The 17,807-nt window shown below is 34.8% G+C and overlaps 1 protein-coding gene across 5 annotated transcripts in view; it reads left to right on the top strand.

The window, feature by feature from the left end:
- DLGAP1 (DLG associated protein 1) overlaps window positions 1-17,807 on the top strand; it is an 861,456-nt gene that overhangs the window by 97,043 nt on the left and 746,606 nt on the right. For all 5 annotated transcript variants that reach the window (XM_045849790.1, XM_045849791.1, XM_045849787.1 and 2 more), the window contains exon 2: window positions 17,369-17,516. The gene's annotated coding sequence lies outside the window, so the exon portion shown is untranslated. The remainder of the gene's footprint in view (window positions 1-17,368; window positions 17,517-17,807) is intronic.

Genomic DNA, 17,807 nt, shown 5'->3' on the forward strand with positions numbered 1-17,807 from the left:
ACAATTCCACCAAAACACTATAAGACCTGATAAATGAATTCAGTAAAGTATCTGGATACAAAAAAAAATACAGAAATCAGTTGCATTTTTTACACTAATGATGATCTATTAAAAAGGGAAATGAAGAAAATAATTTCATTTGCAATTGCATCAAAAAATTAAAATACCTAGGAATAAATATAACAGGAATGAAAAAAGACCTGTACCTAGAAAATTATAGGACATTGAAGAAAGAAACTGAAGAAGATTCAAGTAAGTGGAAGAATAGATGATGTTCATAGATAGGAAGAATTAGCATCATTAAAAAGTCCATATTGACCAAGTAATCTATACAATCAATACAATTCCTATCAAGATACCAATGGTATATTTCAAAGAACCAAAACAAATATTCCAAAGAGTGCAATGGAACCACAAAAGAACCCAAATAGCCACAGGGTTCTGAGAAAGAACAAAGTTGGAGGAATTACACTACTTGATATGAAATGATACTACAAGGTCATAGTAATCAAAACAGCATGTCACTGGCATAAAAACAGACATAGAGATCAATGGAACAAAATTGAGAGCTCAGAAATAAATCCTCACCTTTCTGGTCAATTAATGTTTGACAAAGGGGGCAAGAACATACAATGGGATAAATGATGTTGGTGCAATTGGACAGGGTGTTGGGAAAATTGGACAGACACATGCAAAAAAAAAATGATAGTAAATGAACTTCTTGCACCATGCACAAGAATAAGCTCAAAATTGATTAAAAATGTCAATGTAATCCTCAAAACCATAAAAACTTATAGAAGAAAAATAGGCAGTAAAATCTTGGACCTTTCTTATAGCAATATTTTTTCTGTTACATATCTTCAGGCAATACAGACAAAATAAAAAATAAACAAATGGGACTACATCAAACTAAAAAGTTTTTGCACAGCAAAGGAAACCATCAAAAAATGGAAAGACCCCACTGAATGCAAGAAGCTAATTTACTATGGCCACATATTTTTTCTGAGTGTTCCCTCTGTTCCTGTAAATCATTTTTTTGTATAACATTTGGTAGAACTGCTACATTTCTTAAGATATGTGTTTTTTTGTATTATTTGTGAAAGAAGTAAGTACATTGAATTAGGAAGCTTTGCAATTTTTGGTTACAAAATCAATCTTACTTGGTAAAATGAAGTGTAAGTAACTTAAAGAGGACAAAATTAGGAAAGTGATAATAATGAATGTATTTTTAACCTAAAAATATTGAAGCAAATCATTAACTGGTTTACTTTTTATTTTATTTTATTTTTCCTTTTATAAAATATTTATTACACTTCTTTTTTAATTTAAATTATTTTATTGTTGTTCAATTACAGTTATCCATATTTTCTCCCCATCCCTCCCCCTCCCCTCTCCAAACCCACCTCCCTCCCTTGCTTCCACCCTCCCCCTTGGTTTTGTCCATGTGTCCTTTATAGTAAGTAGTTCCTGAAAACCCTTCTCCCCACTGTCCCCTCCCCTCTCCCCTCTGGCTATTGTTAGATTGTTCTTATTTTCGATGACTCTGGTTATGTTTTTTTTTTTTTTGCTTTTTTTTCTTGTTGATTAAATTCCTAACTGGTTTATTTTTTAAATAGTTCTAAAAGTAATATACCATCTAAATTTTGCTGAAATTATACAATGCCAGTTATTCTAATCTATCTACATTGCTACTTCTGCATAACTAAGTATATTTTAGACATAATTGGTGTTTAAAATTCATTTGCCTGATGGTCTTGAAGCAAGTCCTTTATAATTTAGGTCAGCAAAGGAAATGCCAGTGTACTAGATTAGCGCAGTTCTCACTGTTCTTGTTCAGCAGCTGCAGGATGAGAACACTGGTGACAAGAACAGTACACTAAATTATTACATAGAATTTACATATTATCAAAGTAAAGTGCACAAACCATTTTTTCTATGCTATTACTTTTCTATCTATCTATATTGTTTGCTTTGCAGCACAAAAGATCAGAAACACTGTTGACTTTTTGGATATAGCCTCTAGAGATATGCACAGAAAGTGTTTTGGTATTATTAATATTATCTCCTATTATGAGGTAGAATGAGTTCATTTTTTGTAGAGGTAACTGACAGGTTCTTATCTATTCTGAGAATTTTTTAAAAAATAAGAGGTGGCCTTGATCAGTGTGGCTCAGTTAGTTGGACATCGTCCCACAAAGCGAAAGATTTGCATCTTCTGTTATTGGGAGCTTCTTCTCAAACTATTTAGAATTCAAATGGGCATATAGTCTGAGAATGGTCATCATAGTCAAACCATAAACATCTGGCTGATTTAAAAGAAACAAATTCTTTATAAAGATGATGACTTCTACTGTATTTCATCCCAGCTAAGTTCCTGTTGGTTGTATGATGCACCACTCTTTTATGTCCTAAGTATTAAGTTTTATGTATGTGAACCTATCAACTGTATATGATGCATTTTAACTTCAACAGTGTTGATAGGCAAGGAAAAATTCCCATCTCAGAGTCAGTGAAAAGAAAATGTTACTCAAGAGAGACTTAAATTCTGCCAGACCCATTTGCTGCTACCAGCAAATAGCAGGAAGGGAAGAGGGACTATTCAGTATGTTATTAAGATTTCTTATTAAATAATGAACCATGTATTTCAATAACAATTATGCAGCATTGAAATGATACAATCTGCTGCAGATATTCTATAGGAAGTTTTATGTACAGTTAAGTACCTGACTAGGAGTCACCATTGTTATGTTAATACATGCAACTCCAAAATGTGAATAATAATTCTTATAATAAAAATAGGTATAATATATAAACAAAAAAGATCCAGAAGTTTTTATAACCATGTGGCTCACTTGTGCTACCCCTTCCAAGCCACACGTCCCTTATCCCTAACCCTGGCAACATCTGACACACTCTCTACCTGTATAATTTTGTTACTTGAAGAATGTTATATTAATAGAATCATACAGCATATAACCTTTGAGGACTAACTTCTACATTCTGTATAATTCTCTTAAGATTCATCCAAGCTTTGAGCCTATCACATGATTGCATTTAGTTGCTGAACAGTATTTCATGGTATGTATGCATCTGTTGAGGGCCATCTGGACAGTGTCCAGTTTTGGGCTGCTATGAAGCAAGTTGCTCTGCAAATTGTGTGCAGGTTTTTTTAATGCATAGGTATTTTTATTTATTTGATAACTCTAGTTGCTTTTTACAATTTTTAAATGTTGTTCAATTACAGTTGTCTCTATTTTTGCCCCTTTACTCTGCCCTGGCTTACCCACCCCCCACCTCCCACATTCTGTGTGCCAGTTTTTATGTGAACATAAGTTTTCATTTCTCTGAGATTCATGCCCAAGAGTGCAGGTGTAGGGTTCTATGTTAAGTGCCTCTTTAGTTTTAGAAGATGCTGCCAAACTGTTTTTCCAGAGTGGCTGCACTATTCCCACCAGCAGTGTGTGAGTGACTCTGATTCTCCACATCCTGACAAGAATTTTGTGTTGTCATTTTTTTTTTAGTTTTAGCCATTCTGATTTTTTTAAAAGAAGGGATTAATTACAGAAAACTTGGAGCTTACCTGAACCTCTAGCTTCTTCTTAGGTAGCTTGAAGATTCTAAAAAGCCTGCCCATATTTTAAAATATCAAGCAGCTCCTGTGACATACACACACGTGGCTGTGATGTGTGTTTCAGAAAAGGCTGTTCTTAGTAGATATGGAGGTGCAGGGATCAGCTTGATCTGTGGTATGCAGGGCAGCCAGCTCGTGCTTTTCGCAGAGCCCCCATACCTCTCACCGGTGGGAGCAACAGCCAGTGAATGTTTTTATTTGTGCCTCAGCCTGAAGGCATCTTCATCCAAGTTGTACACATCTGGGAACTAAAGCTACTCAACCTCTAGGGTAAATGGGATGGCAGTTAGCAACAACCCAGGATTTATAAATTTGATTTCTTGTATCCTTTTAATCTATCAGTTTGTCAGAGGGACAAAGAACATTTAACTTCAAAGTGACTATAAGTTGAGATAAGCTTGTTAAATGCTGATGAGCCCAATGCTAAACTACAGGACAGAAAAAACTTGAAAAACAGAGTTGGGAAATATATATATATATATGTGTGTGTGTGTGTGTGTGTGTGTGTGTGTGTAATTTTATATACAAACAATAAATTTTATATATATTATATATTATTTATATATGTATTATATATTTAAAATATCTTAGAGAGGTTCAAGATATCCCCATTTTTAGGAAATAAAATGCTTCTCACTCTTAGCCTGAATGAATATTTCTCTAAGCCAAATTTGCTCATCCTAGAAAAAAATGACCAAAGAACAAAAATCTGCACAGAGACTTTTATAATGATGAGAAAATAATCTTGTGAAGGAGAAAGCAAGACCTGAAAAGTGCCGATCACAGGAGGCTGCAGGCTGTTGGAGACCGGACGGAGGCTGTGCTGCGGTTGTGTTTTCTCGCTCTGAGGCTCCTTCTTGAAGCTATTTGTAATTTGACTGAAGAGATGTAACCACTTTGGGTCATTTGAAACATGTTGGCTCAGGAAGGGTGATCCACAAGGTGTCCTGACTTGCTGTCCCTTGCTCAGAGGAAGCCTTTTTGGAACCAACCTATCCCCTGGCACCTTGAAAAGAAAAACAAGACCAAACAAAGCAGGTGATAAGCAGCCCTGGGTTCTGCAGGCAGAGGGTGAACAGTTGAACAGCAGAAAGCTTCAGTGTGTTGTGATTTGTATTTTAAATGCTATAAACTTCTGACCTATAATTTAAAACTGGAGAGTTTCTAAGCCCCAGAAATGTTGTCCAAATGCTTGCTTTCTTGTATTTGGTCACTGTACTTGGTGTATGACTGTTTGATTTGCAATTTTGCTTAGAAGACTTTCAAGAGGGAGTGAAGGAGCACCTGCAATTCCAGGTTGATGGCTGTCTTAGTGATCACAGAGGACATTAGTGTTCATTTGTGCTGAAGGCCCAGAAAATCACACGTCCCTCTTCTCTGGGAGTTTTGCAACCATGTAGATGAGAGAAATGGGGAGTCACGCGAGAGAATAGTCAATGTTGGGTGAGGAAGAACTCTGGCAAGAAGTAGGGAGATGATCCTTGTTTTGGTGAAGTTGGCAAATGCCTGCCTGATTAAATAAGAGATTTGATGTTATTGCATACAGAGGATCACTGATAAAGAAACCTGGGAGGGGGTGGGCAGGGCAGAGGGGAGGAACAGGTGAAAAATGGGGACAACTGTAATTGAACAACAATTTAAAAAAGAAGCACTAAGTCTAAGAATAAAAGCCTATCCATTTCCATGAAATACTGCTTATGAGGGTATGTTTTAAGGACAGAAGGCAAAAGTGTGTACAGAATTCTAGGTGGTAGTTTTGGGGGAGGGGAATGTTGGCTCGTCTTAATTCAAATGGAAAGATTTTGGAAAAGACCAGATGACCAGTGTGGCTGAAATGGATGAGAGATTATTTGACTCCTAAGAGGTGATGGGAATTTAAGGCTGCTTTATATAACAAACAGGAATCACAGGGCATTTATCTCTGTTTAAGGAAAGCTGCTTTGTGTCCTGTGTATGAATGTGTCCCTCACAGCAAGCAGAACAGAGGCTCGCACTTAGCAAGCTCTAAGTAAATGTTATTAGCTTGATCAATAGGACTTGTAAAAGGCTGAGAGGATGGCTTTATGAGACTTGGTAAAAGAAAGTGGTGTTGAAAGTGCTAACTTTGCACAAACACAAGGGGTAAGATGCAGAGGAAAGGAAGTGAACTGGGAGCATTTTTCTCTGAAGGCTGGAATTCTTGGCATGCATAATGAAATGGGCTTGTCATGCTGCAGTTAGAATCTTGATGCCTGCCACAGTTTGTCTCTTTCAGGTTGCATGAGAGAACAAAGTTGGGTGAGGAAGAAATCTGTTCAGGAAATAGGAAGGTGAATCCTTGTTTTGATGAACTTGGCAAATGCTTCTGAGAGATTAAATAAGGGTTTTGATGTTATTACAAATGTTGAGCAAACATTTTGAGAAAAAGCACTATGAATATTTTTCTTCAATGATGATCTTATTGTTTGACACTTTTTCATACCTTGGAGTGTTATTGCAGATTTGTAAAGTCAGTGTGGCACGGCAAGTCTGTGAAATGTGATTCTGTTATTGCTTATAACAAGAGAGAAAATGGCACTTAAATGTTTCAAATATGTCAAAACAAATTCCTTACTAAAGAAGGGTATTATTTTTAATAAATAGCATAGTTCAAACAAAATGTATAAAATAAACAAAATAAATTTGAGTCTAGTATAGCCAAACATGACTTAAATTAATGATTCCATTATATGTCAAATCTAGGTTATTCATGATGAAACTCTAATATTTTTATAAATGATTAGTTATTCTGACTAATTCAAAGGAACCAGAATAAACTGAAACAGAAACATGGTTTAGATATTGATTATTCTCAGTGTTTTTTGGATGCTATAAGTTTATACTTTACTTTGTTGTGCTGTGTGTGTATGTTATCTTTTTAACTTAGAAACAGAAGTCTATTCACTCAAGAGAACATTAGATAGATTTTGAGTTAGAATGAGCTAAGATTTTTAGCATACATAATAAAATTAAATTATTTCAGCGCCCCTGAGAACTTACAAATGTGACCCTGAAATAAATAAGTATGGCTATTTTTATAAATTCTTACAAACCAGAAAACTCCTCCCCAAATATGTCAGGCCTAATTTTCTGCTCTGTGGAGCACAGCTAGTAGGCTAGCAAAGCCCAGTGACATTTTTCACAGTGTGAGTTGCCAACCATTAGAAGCCTGTGGCGGTGTTTAAATCAACAGCCAACAAACTAACAATTGGTTGAAGAAAGGATTATGCAATTCTTCTTTCATATTCCTTTCTGTGGTGTTCACATCACTATTGGAGAGGACCCTAAAGACAGAACATAGCTATATTTCCTTGTAGCTATGAGCCCATATAATCTCTATGCTTTTCTGCAGGTTCTTTTGGCAACCCTCTCCATTTTTTCCTAAGCTCTGAAAGAAATGGATCATATTTGAGTTTGCTCACTCCAGTGTGTGTTAGGGTTGTGATTTCAGTGGTCATTATTTCTGCAGAGTGCCCCTTTTTGATTCCAAAGTCTCCTGGAGAGCATTAATTAGTAAGATAATTATGTGTCCCTTACCTGGGTTATAATACTTCAGTAATTAGATCTGACCTAAAAATGGAAAGAAATATTGGTAATTGCTGTAGAAAGGGTTAAATTCAGAGGAACTGAGAAACTATTAATTCTTTGACTACAGTAGAACGAAAGTCAAAAGAGGACCTCTATAGTATAAGGGACAAAACAATTTGTAAGTGAAGGAACTCTGCCTAAGTTCTAGGGAAAGCGAGATTCTAGAATGGCCCTGCTACAGCTCCTCATTTTTTCCCTGGATCTGTAAATGACATTGTGTGTGTGCACAATAACATCTCAGGTACCTGGTGATGGTGTTGAACAGAAGGGTGATAAATAAATTTTCTAGATAATTGGAATGTATCCTAGCTGCCAGATTTAATTTACTTTTATTATTTCACTTTTCAAAATTGAATATATATGTATTTCCCAACAGAAGATGTTGATCATAATTGAACCTTTTCTTTTGCCTTCAGGTTGTTACCTTATGAAATTTAGGAAAGCAATATATTTATATCCAGCCATGATCAGGCCCTGTGGGTCGTATAAGAGCTAATAGAGATCCTGAATATCTCATATTCTGTTGGTAGAATTCAGTACTTGTGTGACTAATACTCACATTTCATATGTTGACTACAGATTTAGTTTCATTATAATTCCCTGTCTTCCACCACAAAATGTAAAATCCTTAAGGAAAGAGACTGTGTATTAGTATGTTTTTTTAAGTGAAATTTTCTCTAAGAGAAAAAAATCTTGATGACTGGTTTAAAAGCTATCAAACTAACTAAGGTTTGTTGATTTTTAGTTACTTGATTGGAGTTCATAGAGATGGAAAATTCTAGAAAAATTAGAATTAGCAAGGAAAAATTTAATTATATTTGCTTTTAATGTTGAGAAAAACTAAAATACATTGGTTTGCATTAGTACCTTTATATAGCTTGCAAGTATTTTGTTAGTTTAGAAAATATAATACCTTAGTTTAAATTTGCTTTTTCTTTAAAAACAATTAAATCTGGTACAATTAAGTTAAAATATTTTTCTAAAATATCACAGAGTGCTGAAGCCTACAGATTTAATACCTAACATTTCCTTCCAATTTTTGAGAATAAGCACTGAGCAGATGGTATAATCAATATTTATAGGAAAAGCCAGTATATTTTCTTACCTTATTCTACAAAGTAATAAAAAGATAACAAAAACATTCATTTTCAGAAAAAAATGAAGGGTAAAATAATTATTTCTTCTTCTGTTGTTTTATGGAAAAATGTATTGTCAGAAATTAATACTTGGTTTTAATTGTGTCCTTTGAAAAGCTTAGTCTGATAATGTGGCATGTTTAAACAATGAAAATTGAGACAAAAGGATTCATTCAAGAAAAAAATCTCTTAATTTCCACTAAAATATAACCAACATACAGTGAAGTGTATGAATCTTAAGCATAAAGCTTGGTGAACATAGGGGGTGAACACACCAGTGTAACCCCCACTAATGCAAAGATATAGAATACTATCAGCAGCCCGAAGAGCTCTCTGGTCATACCTCCTAGTTACCTCCTCAGGTAATCACTACAATGCACTTTCCACTATAAATTAAAACAGTGTTGCCAATTTTTTGAATTTTATATAAATGAATGACACACTTTGCTCTATGATTATTATTTTTTTTACTCCATACGCTCTCTGTGGGATTAAACCATGTTTTAGATAGGAGTTTGATCTTCTTTGTGGCTGTAGAGCAGCCAATTTTATAAATAGAGTATGATTTATTAATCAACTCTATTACTGGTGAACATTTGCCTTCTTTCTGAGTTTTGGCTCCATGAATAAAACAGGCATGAAGATTCTGTTACGCATCTTTTGGTGCACATGCATGCTTAGGAGACGCATCGATCGTTGGCAAAAGCTCTTCATTTGTTCAGCTTTAGCCACACAGTCTTTCAAAGTGATTGAACCAGTTTACACTTGGACCAGTCACAGTTTAATTCCTCATCCTCTTATCTTTGTTAACACTAGGTATTATTGGTTTTTGTAATTTTAGCCATTTTTTAAAGAAGCTATCTTGTTTTTACCTTTCATGTTAGTCTATAATCCACCTGGAATTTTTTTTTAATGTTTTGGATACAGTGTGAGGAAGTGGTCAAGACTCATTAATTTTCCCACAGGTATTTTTAATTTATCAGGCACCATTTATTCAAAAGACCCAATTCATTATTTTTCATTCATTGATATGACACCTTTGTTATAAATTAGGTGGCCATATACATGTGGGTGTGTTTCTTTTTGTTTTTAACTTTTTAATTACTTTTTTTATCCTCACCTGAGGACATTTTTTTAATTGCTTTTAGAGATATAGGAAGGGAGAGGAAGGGGAAGAGAGAAACATCAGTGCAAGAGAGAAGCACCAATAGGTTGCCTCCCATATGGGCTGGACCAGGGATTGCACATGCTCAGACCAGAGATCAAACCCACAATCTGAGTATGTACCCTGACAGGGAATTGAACTCACAACCTTTACTTAGGGGATGAAGCTCCATCCAACTGAGCCACAGCAGTCAGGACTATGTGGGTGTTTCTTGAGTCTCTGTTCTGTCTTACAAGTTAGTGGCATAAATGTTTTTCTTAGACACTTTTATTTACCTTAGGGATGCCCTCATTTTCATGTGTTATGGCTAAATTTCATTTTTCTTATTAATCAGTCTTATTAAGAGTTTCTAGAAACATTTTTTGGCATAGTTGTTTTTTCTATCATATATCTTGTTTTAACTCAATTGATTTCTGTACTCATTATTATTCATTTCATTTATTATCCTTGAATTTAGTTTGCTCTTCTTTTTCTAGGAGCCTTTGAAAGGTTTTTAAACTTTCATTTTGAAGTAAGTTGAATCACAAAACATTACAAAAATATTAGAGTTACTATAAACTCATCACTTAGCTTTGCTAAATGTCTACATCTTATATAACTGTGGTACAATTATAAAATCATGGAATTAATATTGAAACATTATATAAACATTCTGTAAATGTTGCAAACTATGCCTCAAATGTCTCTTTCTAGTTTAGGATCAAATCCAGTATCATACATTGCATTTGATTTGGGGAACTTCCTTGGAAGGAGACTTTGTCTCTCTTCATGACCTTGACATTTTTGGAGAGTACTTTCCAGTTAATTTGCAGAATGTCTCTCAATTTAGGTCAGTCTGATGTTTCTTCACAGTGAAATGCAGATTACTCCTTTTGGGCAAGAATAAACCAGAAATGAGATGTGACCTAAGTATATCACATTAAGAGATAAATGATGTTGACATATCTAATTCCTGGTGATGTTAAGTTTTAACACTTGACTGAGGTGAAGTCTGTCAGTTTTTCCTACTACAAACTTACATTTTTTTCCTTTGAAGATAGTAAGTATTTTTCTGGGGGTGGGGAGAGAGTTTGAGACTCTGTGAGTATCCTGTTTTCTCATGTACACTTGCCCACTGATTTTTAGGTCTATCAGTGATTCTTGCCTCTGCAACAATTATTATCATGGTTTTTGTGAGATGGTGATTTTTATTTACATTATCTGTTCTGTATTGATTAGTTTAATTCTGCTCTAAAAATGGGCTGCATAATTCTTATTTATTCACCCAAATATTTATTTGTGGTAAGAAATCAAGTGTATATATTTTACTCCATGAGATGCAATCAATTATTGTTATTTAGTTTGTTCACTATATCGCACATTTGGCTATTGGGAGCTCTTTCGTGCTGGCCCCTCTATCTTTCTGACATACCAACAAATTTTGAGGGCTTACTCACTTTCCGGCATCACAGGATCTTGCAGGCTCATCTTGCCCCAGTCCCTCATCATACTTATCTCTGCCTCATTCCTGAAATTGACCATTTCTCCAAAGATTTTGGTTCATTGTATTGACAAAGGGTATTTGGCAACCAAGATCTGGGTGTTGTGTGTGTTCATCGATCTTCACCATCACTTCTAGGTCTCTCACCTGATAAAGGTAGGACATACGTATCTACACAAATACACATACACTCATGGATGGCTGTTGCATAACTACTTGTGTATATGCACTCATGCACATACACACAATCATGAGTTCATACTGATATATCTTATTCTAGTCCAACCCCACAGGGTCCATTCTACTCAGCTCCCTTCTATTATTGATAACTCCTCTTTTTAACATTGACATTCCCCACTCCCATTTTCATCAGTATGTTAAATTATTTACTCAGTTTGAAAATACATGTGAAGTAGTTTCCCAATTGCAACTTCATATCTCTGTGAAAAACAAATCTCTATAATTAGAGTACAATATGTGTGCAAGAAGTTCTTTTTGTTCTTAGCCTTAGAACAGGGGTGTCAAACTCATTTTCACTGGGGGCCACATCAGGCTTGTGGTTGCCTTCAAAGGGCTGAATGTAATTTCAATTCCTTAACAGTTAAGGAGTAGTTACATTTATACAGTCCTAAAATTATATCAGCCCTTTGAAGGCAACCGCAAGGCTGATGTGGCCCCCAGTGAAAATGAGTTTGACATCCCTGCCTTAGAATATGCAATCAAAACACTGTTTTGAAAGTTATTTAGGTTAATTCTATTCTTTTCCATCCCCTTCAGTATGGTTATATATTTATAATGCAATGTGTATAGAAGCTACTAATTTCTGAATATTTGTTCATATTCTGTTGCTTTACTGAAGTATATCATTGCTTGAGGTAATGTTATTGATTCTTTGGCATTTTTACAAATGTCATATCATTTATAGGTAGAAATAGTTTTACCTTTTTTTTTTTTACCAGTTCTCATACCTGTAATTGATTTATTTGTCTAATTGCATTTGCTAATACTTTCAGTGCAGTAGTTAATAATAATGGATATACTGGACATCTCCCCCTGCTCCTAATCTGAGGAGAGATACTTCTAGTGTTTTCCCATTAGGAAAGACACTGGTTTTAGAATTGAGAAATATAAACATTTTTCTAGTTAAGAAAGTATCCCCCATGTCCTTTCTCTTGAGTGTTTTAATAATGAGGGAATGTTAAAATTTTGTTACCATATGTGGAGATAATTATATGGCCTATGATACTAATCAATTTCCTAGTATGAACCAACCTTGCATTTCTAGAATAAATCACACTTATTTATGTATATTATTTATATTATAGATATTATGATACAATCATACAATATAGCACTAAGGAAAAACAAACAAGCTGGACAAATTTAACATAACAAGTTCTGACCAGAGGGTATCCAGCCATGTAATATGAAAAATAGAGACATTTATTGAAGAGGATATAAGATACAAGAAACATTGTACATAGGACAATGATGCCTTAGTCCCCTTCAAAGTAGGCATCTTGGGACCTCATAGAGTTCTTCCAATTGCCATCAGCTGCCCCTTCATATTTTCCTGAATCTAAACTACCATCTGAAATCTTTTCCTTTTCAAAGGTGGTTTTAGTTTTTGAAAAAGCCAGAAGTCACAGGGCACCAAATCTGGGCTTTAGTGGGGCTGAGTCACCTGGGTGATTTGATGGTTTGCCAAAAAATTCTGCACGAGATGTGATGCATGAGTAGATGCATTGTCATGATGAAGCTGCCAGTCACTAGTTGACCACAGATGTGGCCTTTTGAATCATCCAAATAGTTTCTACAGAGGAATGTTCAAGCTTAACACAAAATTTGATGCAGATTCATTGCTCTACTCACTCAGTCATTTTGAATGCCACAGCCACACAGTGCACATGCTCACTCAACACTGTCTACTGCCCCCACTGACTAGTACAGTGAAGGTATCATTGTTCACGCATGTGCATTCTGGTTCACTCTCCTTGGCTGCCAGGTTATGTCGATGTGGCCCAAACTGTTCTTCTTATATTAACAATAGCTGGATCTTTTCCTAGACAGACCTCATACTCATACTGCTAAGTGATGGCCTGTTTTAAATAAGCAAAACAAAACAAAACAAAACAAAAAACACAAAATATTTGTTCCCTTTACTAATTCCCAATACTTGTCACAACACTAACATTCTTAGTATTTCAGGTATGGGGTTTTTCCCACACTAAGCATTTCTCAGATTCTCCAGATTCCATCTGGTGTCCTACAATTTAACTATCCACCATAAGATGGCGTTAAACCCCACATGTTAAGGGCTCAGTCTCACAAGACTGCCCCCCTCTTCTTCAGATACCAATTGCAAGTTCAGGTTTTCACCTATGCTTCTGACCAGCTGGCTATACAATGGAGGTTCACATGACCTTCTCCTTGGGTTTGATTAATTTGATAGAATGGCTCACAGAATCTAGAAAAACAGTTTAATTGCTAACTTATCAGTTTTTGACAAAGGAATAGCTACATTATAGGCATATAAGGTGAGGTTTAGTAAGGTCCTGAATATAGAATCTTCTGTTCTTCTGGAGTTTAGGGTACACCACTCTCTCAGCTTGTGGATGGGCTCTTACTTAACAACCTGGAAGTTCTCTTAGCCCCATCCTTTGGGATTTTATTGAGGCTTCGTGGCATATGCATATTCGATTAAATCATTGGTCGTTGGTTATGATTCAACTTCCATTCCCTCTCCCCTCTTTGGAGGTCCAGGCATTGGGGCTGAAAGTTCCAACCCAATAAACACGTGGATGGTATCCCTGGCAACCAATCTCTATCCTCTATCCTGTCAAAAAGTACCTCCTGACCAAAAGCTCAGAAGTGATTGAAAAAGGCTTGTTGTGAATAACATGACATTCCCTTTGCCTTCATCACTCTGGAGCTTTCTCAAGTATTGGAGCTATTTGAGAACAAAAGACTACATATAACAAAAGATTATGCCATTGCTCTTATTGCTTAGGACATTACAAGACTTTTACTAACTCTCTGCAGGGACAAAAAGGAAACCAAATACGTATTTCTCGTTACTCAAAAAACAAAGTTCAGCTGAGTAAATTTGAAGACCTAATTGGCTTTATCTGGTTATTCATAAATCAGGCAGTCTTCCATCTGGTAACCAGAAAAGAGCTTTAAGGAGCTCTACAAAATGGAAGACTTTTATTGGCAGAAGGAAGAAGGAACTAACAAAGAGCAACTTATTTCAGGCAAGGTCACTTTCCTTTAGGGCAAGACTGGGGGTCTGTCTAGCAGATGACCATACTAGTGCTGACCAGGATATTCCAGACTCACTGGTTAAGATTAGATTCCTGGGAGATGCTGAAATTGCAATAAAGTTAGGTGTTAAGTCTCAGTTTGGTGACTTAGACTTAGCACAAATGACTCCATTTTGGTCCTATTGTCTGTTTTTTAACATGACATATCACAGACTCACAAAGGACAGACCAAAAAGTGTTCAAACTATATGCTTTATGATTCTATTTATATAAAATAAGTAGGCAAAACTAGTCTATAATGTTGTGTCTACTGTTTACTCCAGTGGGTGGAAATAGAGACTGGAAAGAGGTATAATTAGTAATGTTCTGTTTCTTGATCTGGATACTTGATTCATGGGGGTGTTTAATGTAAAACATTTAGTATAATGAGCATTTATGATTTTGAATTTTCTGGATTGTTATACTAAAATTAAATTTGTATGGAAAAAAAGAATAAAGAGAAGAAGAAGAGAAACAGGGAGAGAGGGAGGAAGAATGGAAATAAAGAAGAATGGGAGGGAAAGAAATAGAAATAGTAAGAAACTATAATGGAAAAATGAAATAGCATTCACAGTAATCTTTATAATTTATTGGAATAATTTTCAAGAGGAATATATCTTATTAAGAGAACTAACATTTTAATTGAGAGATATGAAATAGATAAGAATTTGAATAGACATACTGTATTCTTGGATAAAAAAATAAATTTTATAAAGCTGTATCTTCTTTCCAAATTCATGTTTGGTGAAATTTCCAGTTAAACTTCATTGGGATATTTTGAGAAATTGACAAAAATGTTAATGAACTTTACCCAGAAAAATAAATGTGTGAGCATAAGGATGAAAATGTATTTAAAATACAGTGGGGATAGTCTGTAGGTTAAATGTCCAATCAGATATTTGGTATAATTTAAATCAGCAATAATTAAGTGTTACTTAGCAAAACAATTGATGAAATGTTGCAGCAAAATAATAACTTGAAACACAGCAAATATATTAAAAATGGATGTGTGATAAATGTATTTAAGAATTTAACACATAATAAAAGATACTGTGTCACAGACTACCAATTTGAAAGAAAAACTTACTTATCCTTAGCTTCACACAGTACATTAATGTATTTTACCTGGGTTATATAGTTTTATATTGAAAAGCATTGTCTTAGCTGTGGATTCTCTAACAAAATGCGATAGCCTGGGTGGCTTAAACAAGACATTTATTTCTTACAGTTTTGGAGCCTGGGAAGTCCCAGATCAAGGTGCCAGTAGATACACTTCTTGCCCTCTTCCTGGCTTGCAGATACTTTTCTGCTGTGGCCTGAGGGGAGTCACTGGTCTCTCCTCTTCTTACAGGGCACTAACCCTGTCTTGGGTGCTCTGTCCCCATGACTTCATCTAAACGTAACTGCTTCCTAACTGTGTTAAAAGGGTTTTAACACATGAATGGGAGGGCACAATTCAGTCCATAACAAGCATAAATTATTAAAGTAAGGAGAAAAATAATATTAAACATTTATTAACTTTCCAAAAGGAACATAGTGCTTAAAAATACAGTCATCAAAGGGTGATACATTTGACTTCAGAATATTTTAACATTTTGCATTCAAATCAATTCAATAAATATTTATGGAAGACTCCTTAAGGTACAGACAATATGCCAGTGTTGGGAACATGACTGTGAATAAGGGAATCAATACATGCACAGTGTCTTAGAGGGAAGAAGAGTTGCAGAAGCTTCCTCAAGTGCTCTCTACAAGGTTTCCTGGAGAAACAGCACCAGTTAGCTAATCAGGTATTGGATCAAAATTGCATTTTGGACAAAGAAAATGTTTACAAACGATTAAACTTTGAACTGTTTATGTTATACCATAAATTAAATAGAACACACAGTATTATGTTGTCTCCAGAAAAAAAAACACTAACCTACAAGAAAATATACTACAAGAAAAATAATCTACAAGAAAATATACTGTATTATTTGCAATTATTATGATGACAGTGTAGAATTATTATTAAACACTTAATTATTTTATACTGTTTATGGATTTTAATAGAAATAAATTTACAATGAAAAAGTAATTATCAAACTGATATTAGAATAGTCTTTTTTTTCAGAACAGTCTTAATCTGTAATTTTAACAATAAGCAGTTTGAAAAAGTTGCTTTTCTAGTTATATTTTTATGGTGGTAAATGTCACTATAAATACTTTATGATAGACAGGTAGAAAGAGAACTTTCTTTGAATACTGTTTGAGTTTGTTTCCTGTACTGATTTTTACTGGCTAGTTTCAGTCTCAGTAAATCTGACTTAAAATTCAGTGTAAGTAAATGTAAGGCAAGTTTATAGAAATAGTATGTATATTAACTCATATTTAAGAGTTAAATTTGTTGTGTTTGCCATTTTCCTGTTTTTCTGTGGACAGTATCAAAATATGACAAACTGCCCCTCAAATACAAAAGTGTTCAGCAGTTATTGGGGACTCAGAAAAGATGTAGTTTAAGTGCCAACTCTGAAGCTTTCTTGTTATCTAACTTCAGTAAATTACTAATTCCCTGAATCTCCATTTTTTAATTTGTAAAACAGAAACAGTAACATCTTATTTGAGGACTAAGTGAGATAATTTCTATAAAGCACCAACCCAGTGCTTTATATTGTGTGCTCGATAAATGGACATTTTGTCTGTTTTGTTTGCTAAGCTTTAACCAATAAGAGAAAAAAAATGGGGGAAGGAATAAAGTAATTACTGTTTATTAAGCACTGCTAAAACTACTTAACTTGTATGAATTTAATTATTTTTTTTCACAGTTCTGCAGAGGGCTTGAACCGCTTGTCCAAAAAGCAAGCTGTGCTCCTTGGCTGAGCAGTGACATTAAACTTGGTTACCTGACCCATGTTCTTGATGACTTGACTAGTCTGCCTCTGATTTATGAGTTAGAGGATCAGAGTAAGGTGGCTATTTGTGTAGTTTAACAGGTATAAATAATAGTGAAGAGGTAACTAAGAGACTCTTTTAACAGATTTGCATTTCTTTGTCCCCTTTGCATCTCAGCACGTGGCGAATGGTGCTCTGGAGGGCCTCCTGTGATCACATCTTTGGGACTCTTTGTTGACGGAATCAGCAGACATTACATTTACTCAGATGTAATCCCAGATTAATGGAGTTGTTGCAGAGCTGATAACACGGCTCACTAAGACTGGTAAGAATTTTAAAATGCATTTACTGTTTTGCAAGTGATATTTGATGTCGTGACCAGTTCTGAAGTATTTCTGCCTTATTATAAATTGGAAAGTTTTAGTACCTGAGTAGATGCATGGTGGAGGGGAAAAATAGTTTGCCACAAAAAGGTACACTGATTAAAATACTTATGAGTTAAGCATACACTGATGTATTTAGAGGTATTTTTATTACTTATAAAAAATACAGTGAGTTGACCTTTAGTGCAAGGGGAATATAATGACATAATTTTCTTTTAAAATATAACTACAAA

Source organism: Phyllostomus hastatus, unplaced genomic scaffold (assembly GCF_019186645.2).
Source record: "Phyllostomus hastatus isolate PE091 unplaced genomic scaffold, TTU_PhHast_1.1 phas_contig_80, whole genome shotgun sequence".
Lineage (NCBI taxonomy): Eukaryota > Metazoa > Chordata > Mammalia > Chiroptera > Phyllostomidae > Phyllostomus > Phyllostomus hastatus.